The sequence below is a fragment of the Malaclemys terrapin genome, chromosome 3 (assembly GCF_027887155.1).
Source record: "Malaclemys terrapin pileata isolate rMalTer1 chromosome 3, rMalTer1.hap1, whole genome shotgun sequence".
In the NCBI taxonomy this organism is placed as follows: domain Eukaryota; kingdom Metazoa; phylum Chordata; order Testudines; family Emydidae; genus Malaclemys; species Malaclemys terrapin.
In genome coordinates, this window is record NC_071507.1 from 66,589,962 (window position 1) to 66,603,414 (window position 13,453).

The window sequence follows — 13,453 nt, forward strand, 5'->3', positions numbered from 1 at the left end:
GTCGACAGCGCTCACAACGCTGATTTCCCCGACAGCCAGGATCTCTTCATCACCCTTACAGAGATCCCCTACCAACCCTCCCCAGCCGTTACCCCGGACACAGAATCTGGGGAAGGATCAGCCAGTAAGTGTTGTAAAAATCTAAACATTTATTTGTAACAGAACAGGAATATTAACAATTTAAAAAATGGGTTTCTCATGATTAGTTTGATTAGCTTAACGGTTCAGTCATGGGCAGTGCAACTATTGAAAAAAAATCTAGCAATGTCCGGTTTTGCATGATTGTCCTGCCCAAGCCGCTCTACTGGTTAGTCACTGCTACAGCAGCTACAGTAAAATGCGGTCTATATGTCCGGGGATGGAGCAGAAATCCTCCTGTGACATCTCGAGGAAGCTCTCCTGGAGGTAATTGGAAATCCGCTGCATTAGGTTCTTGGGGAGAGCGGCCTTATTGGGTCCTCCGTAGTAGGACACGTTGCCACGCCACGAGACTATCAAGTACTCTGGAATCATTGCTCTGCACAGCATGGCGGCATACGGCCCTGGTCTTTGCAGGCTTTCCCGGAGCATTCTCTCTTTCTCGCTGTCAGAGATCCTCATGAGGGTGATGTCGCTCATGATGACCTGCTTTGAATGAGGTAGGGGAATGTTAGTGTTGGGACTGCTTTGCCGTTCCTTTACAGAACTGTAACCGCTGGTTTGCAGCCACGCGGTGGAGGCGGGAGAGGGGCAGCCGAAAGGGATCGTTCCCGGGGACAGCCGCGAGGGTGTGGGACAGGAGCAGACTTCCTGCTTGCCGAATTGCTGGCAGCAGGGACCGACATTGATTTCAATGTGAAATGAGGCCATTGCTAATATTAAAGTTTTAAGCTGCCACAAGTCTACGGCTTACCATGTCTGCCTGCAACAGAAATTCCGTTCTCCTGAGAGGCTTCTCAAATGTGCTGTAGAAGACCCCAGGCACTGAATGCGAAGGCCGAGAATTCGACCTTGTGCTGAGTGCGCATGTGATAGGTGCTGTGCATGGTCTTGTTAACAGAGAAAGACTATGTTCTTTGTTCACAACTACATTTATCTTTCTGAGGAATTCACTCCCTTTTTCCCATTCCCACAGCCCCATCTGCGACTGTCTCACAACCTAGCCTGTCATCACACTCCCAGAGGCTAGCGCGGATTAGGCATAAGAAGAAGAGGACACGGGAGGACATGTTCTCGGAGCTTATAGCCTGCTCCAGAGCCCAGGCAGCACAGCAGACCCAGTGGCGGGAGAACTTGACCCGAATGCACCAAGCCAACATGGATCGGGAGGAGAGGTGGCGTCAGGAAGACCAGCAGGCGACTCAAACCCTGCTTGGACTAATGAGGGAGCAAACGGACACGCTCCGGCGCCTTGTGGATGTTCTGCAGGAACGGAGGCAGGAGGACAGAGCCCCGCTGCAGTCCATCTCTAACCGCCCTCCCCCGCCACCAAGTCCCATACTCCCCTCACCCAAAGTGCACAGAAGGAGAGGCGGCAGAGTCCCTGCTAACTCTCACTCCACCCCTGCAGAGAGCTCGAGCAGCAGAAGGCTCTCATTCCCCAAAATTTGACAAGTTCTTTCCTTCCCGCCTGACACAAGCCCCCGTCCAAGTTTCACTTTCCCAGTTCCATGTTTGGTTGATAATAAAAAATACGTTTCTGTTAACTACTGTTTCCATCATGTTCTTTTGCAGGAGGGGGGGGATAGGGGGTTGGTAATTCGACAGGACAGTCACCTTTGGCAGGGTATATAGTCGGGGGCAGGCACAGCAGCAGGGCACATACATAGTGCAGTGATGCAGTGACTAGTTACCCTGGTTAGTCTGGGAGGTTGTTTTCATGTTATGTGGTGGGGGGTGGGTTGCTCTGTGACTTTGTGGCAGGGGAGGGCAGTTACAGATCTTAAGCGGCGGTCCTTAGGCAGGATCACAGAGCCACACAGCAGGGGATCTGTAACCGTCCTCCCCCTGCCACAAAGTCACATAGACCCCCCCATACACACAGTCCCTATCAGGAGGGGTGACAGGCTCCGTTGAAACAACCATCCCACCGCAGCGGAGCCTGTCAATCCTTGAGTTTAGAAGCTGCATTCGCGCCACTACAGTACACCCGCTCCGCACCACAGTCTGCGTCCCAGTTTTAAAAAATTCCCGCGAATACAGTATTAAAGAAAACGGTGTGCTTTAACAAAGTAGAACTATTTTTATTTTGAAACGTGTGTTGGAAGTGGGGTGAAGGGGGTATGTAACTGGATAGGATAGTCAACATTAACTGGGCAAAGAAATGGGGGCAGGTTTAGCTTCTCAATACACAAACTTTAAAGTCACAGGTTACCCTGCTCACTCAGGAACTTTGCTTTCAAAGCCTCCCGGATGCACAGCGCTTCCCGCTGGTCTCTTCTAATCGCCCGGCTGTCTGGCTGTGAGTAATCAGCAGCCAGGCTATTTTCCTCAACCTCCCACCCCGCCATAAAGGTCTCCCCCTTGCTCTCACAGAGATTGTGGAGCACACAGCAAGCTGCAATAACAATGGGGATATTGGTTTCGCTGAGATCACAGCGAGTCAGTAAGCTTCTCCATCTCCCCTTGAGACGGCCAAAAGCACACTCCACCACCATTCTGCACTTGCTCAGCCGGTAGTTGAAGAGTTCTTTTTCAGTGTCCAGGGCGCCAGTATAGGGCTTCATGAGCCAGGGCATTAGCGGGTAGGCTGGGTCCCCGAGGATGACTATAGGCATCTCCACATCCCCAAAAGTTATTTTGTGGTCCGGGAAGTAAATACCTTGCTGCAGCCGTCTAAACAGACCAGAGTTCCTGAAAACACGAGCGTCATGAACCTTGCCCGGCCATCCCACGTAGATGTTGGTAAAACGTCCCCTGTGGTCCACCAGTGCTTGCAGCACCATGGAAAAGTAGCCCTTTCTGTTAATGTACTGGCTGGCCTGGTGTTCCGGTGCCAGGATAGGGATGTGAGTTCCATCTATGGCCCCACCGCAGTTTGGGAATCCCATCGCTGCGAAGCCATCTATGATCGCCTCCACGTTTCCCAGGGTGACTACCTTTGGCAGCAGTACATCAACGATTGCCTTGGCTACTTGCATCACAACAACCCCCACGGTAGATTTGCCCACCCCAAACTGGTTCGCGACTGACCGGTAGCTGTCTGGCGTTGCAAGCTTCCACAGGGCTATGGCCACTCGCTTCTGGACAGTCAGGGCTGCTCGCATCCGGGTGTCATTGCGCTTCAGGGCAGGGGACAGCAACTCACAAAGTTCCAGGAAAGTTCCCTTCCGCATGCGAAAGTTTCGCAGCCACTGGGATTCATCCCAGACCTGCAGCACTATGCGGTCCCACCACTCAGTGCTTGTTTCCCGTGCCCAGAATCTCCTTTCGACGGCATCAACATGACCCATTGCCACCGTGATGTTCTCGGCGCTGGGTCCCCTGCTTTCTGAGAGGTCTGTGCTACTCTCAGACTTCAGGCCATCACCGCGTTGACGTAGCCTCCTCGCCTGACTTTTCTGCATCTGCCTCAGGGAAAGGTGTATGATAAGTTGCGAGGCGTTGAGAGCGGCCACAACTGCAGTGATGGTTGCAGCAGGCTCCATGCTCGCAGTGCTGTGGCGTCCGCGCTGTCACTGACTAGAAAAGTGCGCGAACTGATTTCCCGCCGGCGCTTTCAGGGAGGGAGGGCGGGAGTGATGGACGGATGACGACAGTTACCCAAAAGCACCCTGGACACCTTTTTTTTTACCCAGAAGGCATTTGCGGCTCCACCCAGAATTCCAATGGGCAGCGGGGACTCCGGGAACTGTGGGATAGCTGACCACAGTGCACCACTTCCAATGTCGACGCTTTCCCCGTTAGTGTGGACTCACAAAGTCGAATTACTGTCCTTAGTGTGGACACACACGTTCGACTTTGCAATATCGATCCAAAAATTCGATTTAAGTACAATCGAACTACTCTCGTAGTGTAGACAAGGCCTCTGGGAAATGATTAAATGAGCTATTCCTAGATAATCCTGGCAAGCAACCCATGCCCCACATTGCAAAGAGAGGCAAAAATCAGCTAGTGTAACTGCCAATTTGATATGGGGAAAAATTCCTTTTCAGTCCCACAAAAGGCAATCAGTTAGACCACCTTGTGCCCGTGAACAAGAACCAACCAGCCAGCCAAGCATGTGAGAGAGAATTCTCTATACCACCTCAGAGCCCTGGCCCATACTGTGCAGTGTCCCATCTCCAGCTGTGGACATCCCTGATGCTTCAGAGAAAGGAAACAACCATCCTCTCCCTATCTCCTTCAGTATACATTGGGGGGAAAATCCCTTCCTGACCCCTGCAGGTGACCTTCTGAAGGCCCAAAGCATGAGATTTAAGGAACATAAGACATGATCCAGAAGAAAGCACCAGGGCTGTTGAGCCCTGGTCACCCCCACCACAAGCAACCTAGTCATATAGTCCCACTCAAACATAAGAATGGTAACTTATGGTAAACTCAAGAGTTTAGTGCGGAAGATGAGGATTGGCAGAAATATATTGAAAGACTGGGCCACTATTTTCTTGCAAATGAGATTATAGATAAGGACAAAAAGAAAGCAAATTTCCTCAGTGTCTGTGGCCGTAAAACCTACTCCCTCATAAAGAGTTTGTTAAAGCCTCAGAAACCAGGAGATAAAAGTTTAGAAGACCTGAAAAAGATCTTAACAGAGCACTACACAAAGCCAAACATTACTGTGGAAGGTTTCAAGTTTCATAGTAGAATGAGAAGACAAGATGAAAGCATACCTGTGTATGTGGCAGAGCTGAAATGATTAACAGAATGTTGTTCCTTCAGAAATGTCCTAGAGGATATGCTCTGGGACAGATTTGTTTGTGGTATAAATAATGAGAGAATTCAAAGACAATCGCTGGTGGAGATGAATTTAATCTGGCCCAAAGCAGTAGAATTGGTAACAGCAATGGAAACAACGGTGAAAAATGTGCAAGATTTGCATTTAGAATGCAGGGGAACTCAAACTGATTCAGTTAAATGTGGAGTCTCTGTAAATTGAAGGCTTTAAAAATCAAGATTTGAGAACTTTGGTTACTCAGCTAGAGGTTGTAGGTTGCTGAGGTTCTGTGGCCTATGATATACAGAAAGTAAGGCTAGCTGAGCAGGATGGTCCCTTCTGGCCTTAAAGTCTATGAATATAAAAAAGGCAAAGCAAGCTGAAAGGGACTCAGGCTCCAACGGGTGTTTCTGCTGTGGAAGAGCTCATTTTTCATCTGTTTGTAAATTTAAAAGGGCCTAGTGTTACAAATAACTCAAGATTGCACACTTAGTCAGAAAATGCAAAGGTGACTATCAAGCAGTATCTCAAACCCAAGAGGGTAGACTCCAAATGTCTGGAGGAAAAGAACAAAAACAGAAGACTCTTTTCCTCAAGGGGGAGGAGGTACACACTATGTATTGTCTGAAAGGGAAGAAAGTCAGTCCTTATGAATTAATGGTAGAGGTAAACAATCAGTCAGTACAAATGGAAATAAACACAGGGACTTCAGCTAGTGTGATCAATGAATATATATATATCATTGTACAGTGGAAAGCGGGACTAAGACCTCTAGTTAATGCAGGAGTGACCCTGCCTACCTACACCAGGAACCTGTCCTGGTAGTAGGTTCTGTGCTTGTCCGGGTAAAATATAAGAGCCAAAAGAAAAGGTTACCAGTCCTAATAATCCAGGGACAGAGTCAGAATCTGTTAGGAAGAGATTGCTTGCAAGAACTAGAACTGAACTGGGAGGAAATTTTCAAATTAGACCCTAGCAAAACACTAGCATTCTAGGAAGTCTTGAATGGTCACCCAGCTATTTTAAAAGAAGGGGTAGAGGCTCTGGAAAAAGTAACAGTCAGGATTTATGTCCAGGACAGAGTCAAGCCAAAATAACCTAAAGCAAGACCAGTTTCTTATGCCCTCAGAGAAAAGGCTGGGAAAAAAGGGCATCATTTCACCATCATTTCTGAACGGGCCTGTAATGAGGCCTTCGCTTGCCCTTGCAACAAATCAGCCAGAGACCCCTTTCTGAGTGCAATCACCAGTGCTTTTTATTTTCAGGGTCAGCTCCCACCACCTTCAATTTACAGTCTGCTCCAAACCAGCAACCTAGGGGACAGCTAGCTTCTCCAGCCAGCAGGGATGCACAGCCTTCGGCTCCTCCCTCTCCTTTCTCTTCCTCCCTGCCAGCCTTAGATCGCCCCCTGGCTAATAAGGCCCGCAGGTGCTTCTCTTCTAGCAATTAGGTGTGGCATACTCAGCCAGCCCCTTCTTAATTGGAGCTGGGCTAACAGGGCCCTGGCTCAGGATCTCCTGTCCAGCACCCTGTTATAGGGCCACACCTATAATACTCATGGTTAAACCAGATAAGACCATCCACAACTGTGTGGATTATAAAACCACGGTGAATCAGGTCTCCAAGTTAGACAATTACTCCATTCCAAGGACAGAGGACTTACCGACAGTGTTAGGTCAGGGTTGAAAAAATTAGTAAGTTGGAAATGTTGCAGGCTTACCAGAAGATGAGGCTGAAGGAGGACTGTAAAAAAAGTGTACCACTATAAAACACTCAAGGGATTACATCAGTACCATCAATTACCATATGGAATATTAGCAGCACCTGGAATTTTCCAGAGGACTATAAAAATTTGTTGAACGGTTCCCATGTGTTGTAGTGAGGATCAATGACATCCTCATCATAATTGGAAGTGATGCTGAGCATCTGTCAACACTGGAGAAGGTGCTTCACAGATTGGGGGCAACGGGACTTCACTTAAAACAAAGTAAGTGCTTTTTTGTGAGACCAGAATGGATGCACCTGGGTAATAAGATAGAGTAGAAGGGGTTCACGGGGCTCCAGTCAGCATGGAGGAGCACATCCCTTAACCTCCACAGCCATCCACTAATCTGCATTTCTATCTGCCATCCAGGGCCCCCGACAGACCACCGCCAATAAAGGAACAAGTACCTGGAAAAATCTCTGGAATGTAAGCAAGTAAATATTTGACTGCTTTGAGTGTTGCAAGTGGCCATAAGACAAGGAGAACAGAGACCTGACTCTATCTCCCTTCCCCCTGCGAACAAGATGGCTGATGTGGGCACTGCAGACATATCAGATATCAAGACCACAGCATAACTGACTTACTTCAGTTGACTCCTCTCTGGAAGCGCTGACAGGATGCATGAATGAAAGAGAAGGGTGAATATCAATGGTGGAAGTTCAGGTACAAGGGCTCTCTGCCCAGGTGCAGAGAAGCCTTACAGACTAATCTTCTCTTAAATCAAAAGTGGCAGACAGTGAGCAGCGGTCTTGCTGCAATGACTTGGGAATTATAGGAGTACCTGAATGAGAGAGAAAGGCAACCCCTTAGAATTTGTTTCCCATCTCCTTGCAGAAGTGCTCAGTCTCCTGGATGATTTTAAATTTGATTTAGAGAGAGCACATAGGTCCCTGGCTCCTAAGCCCACCTCAAATGCCAAACCTCACACATTGATTGTCCATTTTCTCAGATTTACTGTAGAATAAAAATACTACAGCTAGCTTGTGGGGAAAAAAACTGTTTGGGGGAGGCCACAATGTAAGATAATGATTTTTCAAGATTGTGCAAAAGATGTGGTTGAACAGAGATCAGCCTTCAGCAGAGCAAGGGTACTTGCCAAGCACTGAGGGCTCAAATATTTTATGAAGTTTACAGCTCAGTTCCCTGTCAAGGTGAGGAAGTGCATCTGTTCCAAAAGCCCCAAGAAGCAGAATGTTTTTAAATAGCCTGCAGTGAACTGAGTACTTATTCTGTTTTACACCAAGTTTACTTCTCATTTGTTATGTCTGCCCTACTCGGACATATGAACTTATCTAGTGACTGGGATGAACTTACTTGGGTTATCTTTTGCTGCAAGCTTGTACTCTCAACTTTTGGGACATGTACATCAATTCTCAAATGGCTGAACGTGAAACACCCTAGTAGGGGAGTTGAGGTAATACCTCCCCCCAAACTGATATCATCAGAATAATGTATGAGCAAGATTAAGTGCCTTTTCTACTGTATTTGTGTTGGGGGAACTGATGACATTTGACAACATCCCTATTTAGGCAGAACACCTTCTATGTGTTTTTGATTATATAAAGGTCTGAATATTAGCTCAGCACTGAAATACACCAAAGGAATCGCCAGGGGGTGGTACAGCTCCTGTTCTGTAGAAATTTGATGGCTCTGGTTCCACTTTTTAAAATTGGTGCCAGTGGCAGATCCTGCTGTGTCACCATGTCTCTCTGGGGGTTCTCCCAGTACGTGGAATGTAAAGCTGCCAGGACTGAAGTGCAAGAGACAGCTCTCCTCCCTGCAAGATGTGAGAGGTGCGATATCTGGCAGCTCATGTGCCTAACAGATGGGGACTATTCATACTTTTGCCCTCTACACGAGTCCTATTCCCATTTCAATTTCCTTTTGATCTCCAGGGACATGGTCAATTCTGTAACTGACTCCTCCATTGACGCAATTGCTGCCTCTGATGATGACCCTTTACTTCTTTGAAGAGCAACAGTTCTGGGCCAGAAAGAGCCATGTAGATAAAGTCTGAATTCCTCACTTTCAGTACACCCCCATTTCAAAATTTTTATTGAAAAAGAAATTGGCCTGTTCATGAAGACAAATGACCCCCAAAATCTTCTAACAGGCTCAAGTCCTCAACAGGGTGGGAGTACTTAAAATTAAAACACTTGCTAACAGATCAGTTTAGATTGGATGCACCAAGACTGCCAGAGTCTCCAGAACTACTGGGAAATGCTTCAAAATGCTTCATTATCTCTTTCCCATCCACATGGGCAGCCCAACCTCATCCTTCCTTATTGAAACAGTGACCAATGGGAGCTGTGGGGATGGTGCTTGCAGGCAGGAGCAGCACATGGAGGCACGTGACTCCCCCCCCAAGGGTCACGGGAGTATGCTGGCCACTTCTGGGAGTGGCATGAGGCCGGGGCAGGCAGGGAGCCTGCCTTAGCCCCGCTGTGCCGCTGGCCTGGGAGCCATCTGAGGTAAGTGCCGCCTGGCGGGAGCCCAATCCACATCGCTGAGCCCCCTCCTGGAGCCAGCACCCTGTACCCCCTCCTGCATCCAAACTCCCTGCCAGAACTTGCACCCCATACCTCCTCCTGCCCCCCAACCTCCTGCCCCAGGCTCAGCCTGGAGCACCTCCCACACTCTGAACCCCCTTGGCCCCAGCCCAGAGCAGGGCCGGCTCTAACGTTTTTGTCGCGCCAAGTGCGCAAAAAAAAAAAAAAAAAAAAAAGGGCGCTGCCCCGCCGTAACAACCCCGTCGCTCCCGAGCACCGCCCCGCCGTAACAAACAAAAAAAACCCCCCAGAGCGCCGCCCCGCCGTAACAACCCCCCTCCGAGTGCTGCCCTGCTGAAACAAAAACAACCCCCCCGAGCGCCGCCCCACCTCGCCAAACCAAAAAAAACAAAACAAAAATAATCCCGAGCGCTGCCCCACCGAAACAAAACAAAACAAAAAAACCCCAGAGCGCCGCCACCCCAAAATTGGCCACCCCTTACAAGGTGCCGCCCCAAGCATGTGCTTGGAGCCGGCGCTGGCCCAGAGCCCGCACCCCCTCCTGAACCTCAACCCTCTGCCCCAGCCCAGTGAGAATGAGTGACGGTAGGGGGAAACAAAGAGGGGTAAGGAGTGAGTGGGACAGGGCTTCGGGGAAGGGACGGGGTAGATCCTGGGTTGCACTTAAATTCAAAAAGTGATCTTGTGAGTAAAAAGGTTGGAGACCACTGATTTATATAATTAAAAATCCTCTAAGTGTTTTGCCTTCAGTGGGAGTTACAGGTATTCAGTACCGCTCACATAGCCACATCATGCCATTGAATGTTACACAGAATTTCCCATTGATTTTACTGATGTCTTCTACTTAAAATATCCATGGCATATTATGGTCCAGGATCAGGTTCCAAGTTTGGAAATGGCATATTGAGCATATGGCATAAATCATTTCCATTACTTTTAAAATATTAATTATGCATTTAATCATTCTTAGATTAACGCCAACAGAAGAAACGGGAAATACACCCTAAATATTGATCATGTGAATGAGAAAAAACAAAAAGGAAAGTAGAGAATACACCTGGGATCATTCTCCCAATAGGAGTCCATAGCTGGTAATTAAAGCAAACCACAAAAATTTTAATTAAAGAGTTCCTTGCTATATTGGTAGAGGTGATCAGACTCATAATTGGTAAAGAGAAAAAGGTCAGAAAAATATCAGGTGTCCATTTTTGAGGTAAATAACAAGGTTTTTTTTAATTTAAAGGCCCAAGGGAAATGCATCCATTTGCTATATGAAATTCCAACAACAAAATCCAGTATCTTTACATAAACAGGGTCTGAATGAGCTTGCCCCTGACATCTAGTGATGAACTGGGGAAAAAAGACCCCAGGAGCAGACTGTATTTGCATAGACACTCCTACTTTGCCTAGGTGATCACCAGACAAGACCTGCTTTGTCAAGTGATTAGTTTTGGCTGTTTTGGGTTAAAATTCACTTCAGTATTGGGTGCAGGGGTAATGAAATTGTGATGCTTTGGGGTTTCAGCCAGACCAGTAAGTTTGTGTCACTACCTGCCCTGTAGCCCTGACTGTTGTGCTGTGCAGCGTTGGCTCAGCACCCAAGTAGCCTTCTCACAGCAACCAGTGACACACTGACAGCTACTCCAGTCCCAAGTCACCCCAAAACCATCTCCCAGGTAGTATCCAGTTCCTCTCACTGGACCCTCACAGAAATTATCCAGTTTGCAGCCTCCAAAGGGAAAGAATACACACCAGCCTGCTAGATTAGCTGAGGATTTTATTCATAGACCTGTCTATAGCGTTTATCACTATAACATCCGCTCACCAGGAATTTGCTTTTATCTTCACTAAAAAGGAGAAGACTAACAGATGTATTTATGCAGCAGTGGTTAATGAAGAAAGGGAGAAAAGACAATCATCATATATGTCTCCATGGAGAGCTATAATGAGTAGAGGGAGCAATCTTTTTCATTTGTCAATAGACCAAAATGTAAAGGTCTTAGTCTGCAGCAAATTAGGTTAAATATCAAGAAAAAAGGAGTATAAATATTAGTCATGCAGGGGATATTGCAGAATCAACATCACTGTGACTATTCAAGTTTAGTCTTCATAACCACCTACTGAGGATGATTAAGGATTAATTAAATTACTCCTATCACAGTGCAGGCAGATGGACTGGAGAACTCCTGAGGGGCTCAGAACTTCTCACAATCAGGTGACAGAAGACCACCCAGCCCAAATCATCTTATTCTGCCTAGTGCCTGAGTCAACTGAATGTAAGCCAATTGCAAAGTGAGATTCCAGTGGTGAAGACAACAAACACAAACCAAAACCCCCCAGCCCCAGCAACATGTTTTAGCCCAGGAGTTCTCAAGCCTGTTTTTGCTAGGACTCCCTCTGAAAATATTTCAGGCTGTGATGACATCCCCTACCACCATGCCACCCTTACTTCTACGCTGCTGCTGGTGGTGGCGCCTTCAGAACTGGTTGCCCAGCCAGCAGCTGCTGCTCTCCGGCCGCCCAGCTCTGAAGGCCACACAGAAGAAAGGATGGCAATACCGTGATTCCTCTACAATAGGTCTGTGGCCCCCCTCCCCCTTTTGGATCAGGACCCCTAGTTTGAAAAACACTGCTTTAGCACATTAAATTTATATTTATTAATTTACGTTTATCTAATTCATGAGTGTAAAACCTGTGTAAATGAGAGGTGAAGCAGGCCTCTGGAGCCCTGAAATTCCACTTGACTTGCAGCAAGAGAGATATTTTTAACTTAATGTTATTCAATGAAATTCACACTAAAAGGAATGAAGTCTCCTGCAAGACAGTGGAAATGTATGGCTCAAGGACTATAGGTTTCAAAAGGGAATCTGCCCAAGAAAGCCTTTTGAAGTGAAGCCAGAGGATAATTAGCAATGTCTCTCATACCCCTGTTGGAATGCAGCAATCTTCTACTTCCAAAACCTCCAAACACACTATAAAATACTCTACTACAATGACCACTTTATTTGGGATGAGGTGCAGAACTCACTCACAGCTTCACCATGTTTGTAAGCTGGTCATCTAGAAAAGCCTTTATGCCATCTATATTTTTGTTACAGTGAATATATAAAGAGTGGCACTTTCACTCAAGAAAAAAAAAAAAAGAAATTTGGTTTGAATTGTTACAACTGCTCTTCAGTGGTAGAGATAGAACAATAAGAAGCATAAAGCAATGTTATGTTAGTGCAAGGGTGTCCTCCAGTGGTGACAGTGTTATGTAACTCAAAGGATCATACTATAGAACGATCCAACATTGCTGCCTCCTGAATATAACATGGGTCATGCCTGTTACAATAGAGGCTGAATGAATAAAAAATACAGGGTCTGATTCTTCATTGCATTTTGTGTAATCATTTACCCCTATGCAAAGTGAGCTCAAATTGGGTATAAACCACCACCATTTTCACTTTGTGGTATTGTATATCTATTTTACATTAACTTTTCACAGGGGTAATTTCCTATACAAGGAACAAAGCAATAGAGAATAAGATCTATATTTTTACTAATTGACTTAAAAAATTCTCTTATCTGTTCTTCACTTCTGAGGGGAATGCAAATAGAATTTTGCAAAAAAAACACTGCAGTCTGTAGAACATAATATCCAAATCTATACTGGCCTGCTGGTCCTTTCTAGAGCTCTCACAGCTGTGCACCGATGGGACCCCGAAAAAGCCAAGAATCTCTCTACCTGTAACATTGAACGGGGTACAAAGAATAAACTATGGGGAAAGATTTTTCTCTCTTTTCTCCTCACCCTCAATTTCCCTTCCACTATCATTTAACTTTGTGGATGATGGGAGTTTCCCTTTTAAAATGTTACAAAGGCTGCCAAAACTTACAATTCTCTTCATCGCCAGCTGGCTTCTTGTGCCAAACCACAGTTTTCCACCTCTTTCCCCACTCTCCTCTTTCCTAAATTCACAAGAGTGAAACCAGATCCCTAAATCAGCTCCTTAATTCAGGTCCAGTTTAGATTTATTGTTCCCAATTGTAAAAAAAACCCCACCAACAGCAGCCAGGGTAAAGGAAAACTACGAGGTTCTCTTCTGTCAGGGGGAAGTTCAGGGTTTGGCCTGCCCTTCACTTGTGTTTAAGGTGTCCTCATCTGCTTTCAGGCAACTGTTTGCTTTTAGGAGGTCAAGTAAAAGGAGAATCTTATATTTTTCCGGGGGCTCTGATTTTAGGGAGGCTATGTTAGCCACCAACAGCTATATTGAAGTAGCTTTGGGTCCTGCTTTTAAGTGTTAAGGTTTCACACAGGGAATGTGGGATATGGACATGTAAGGT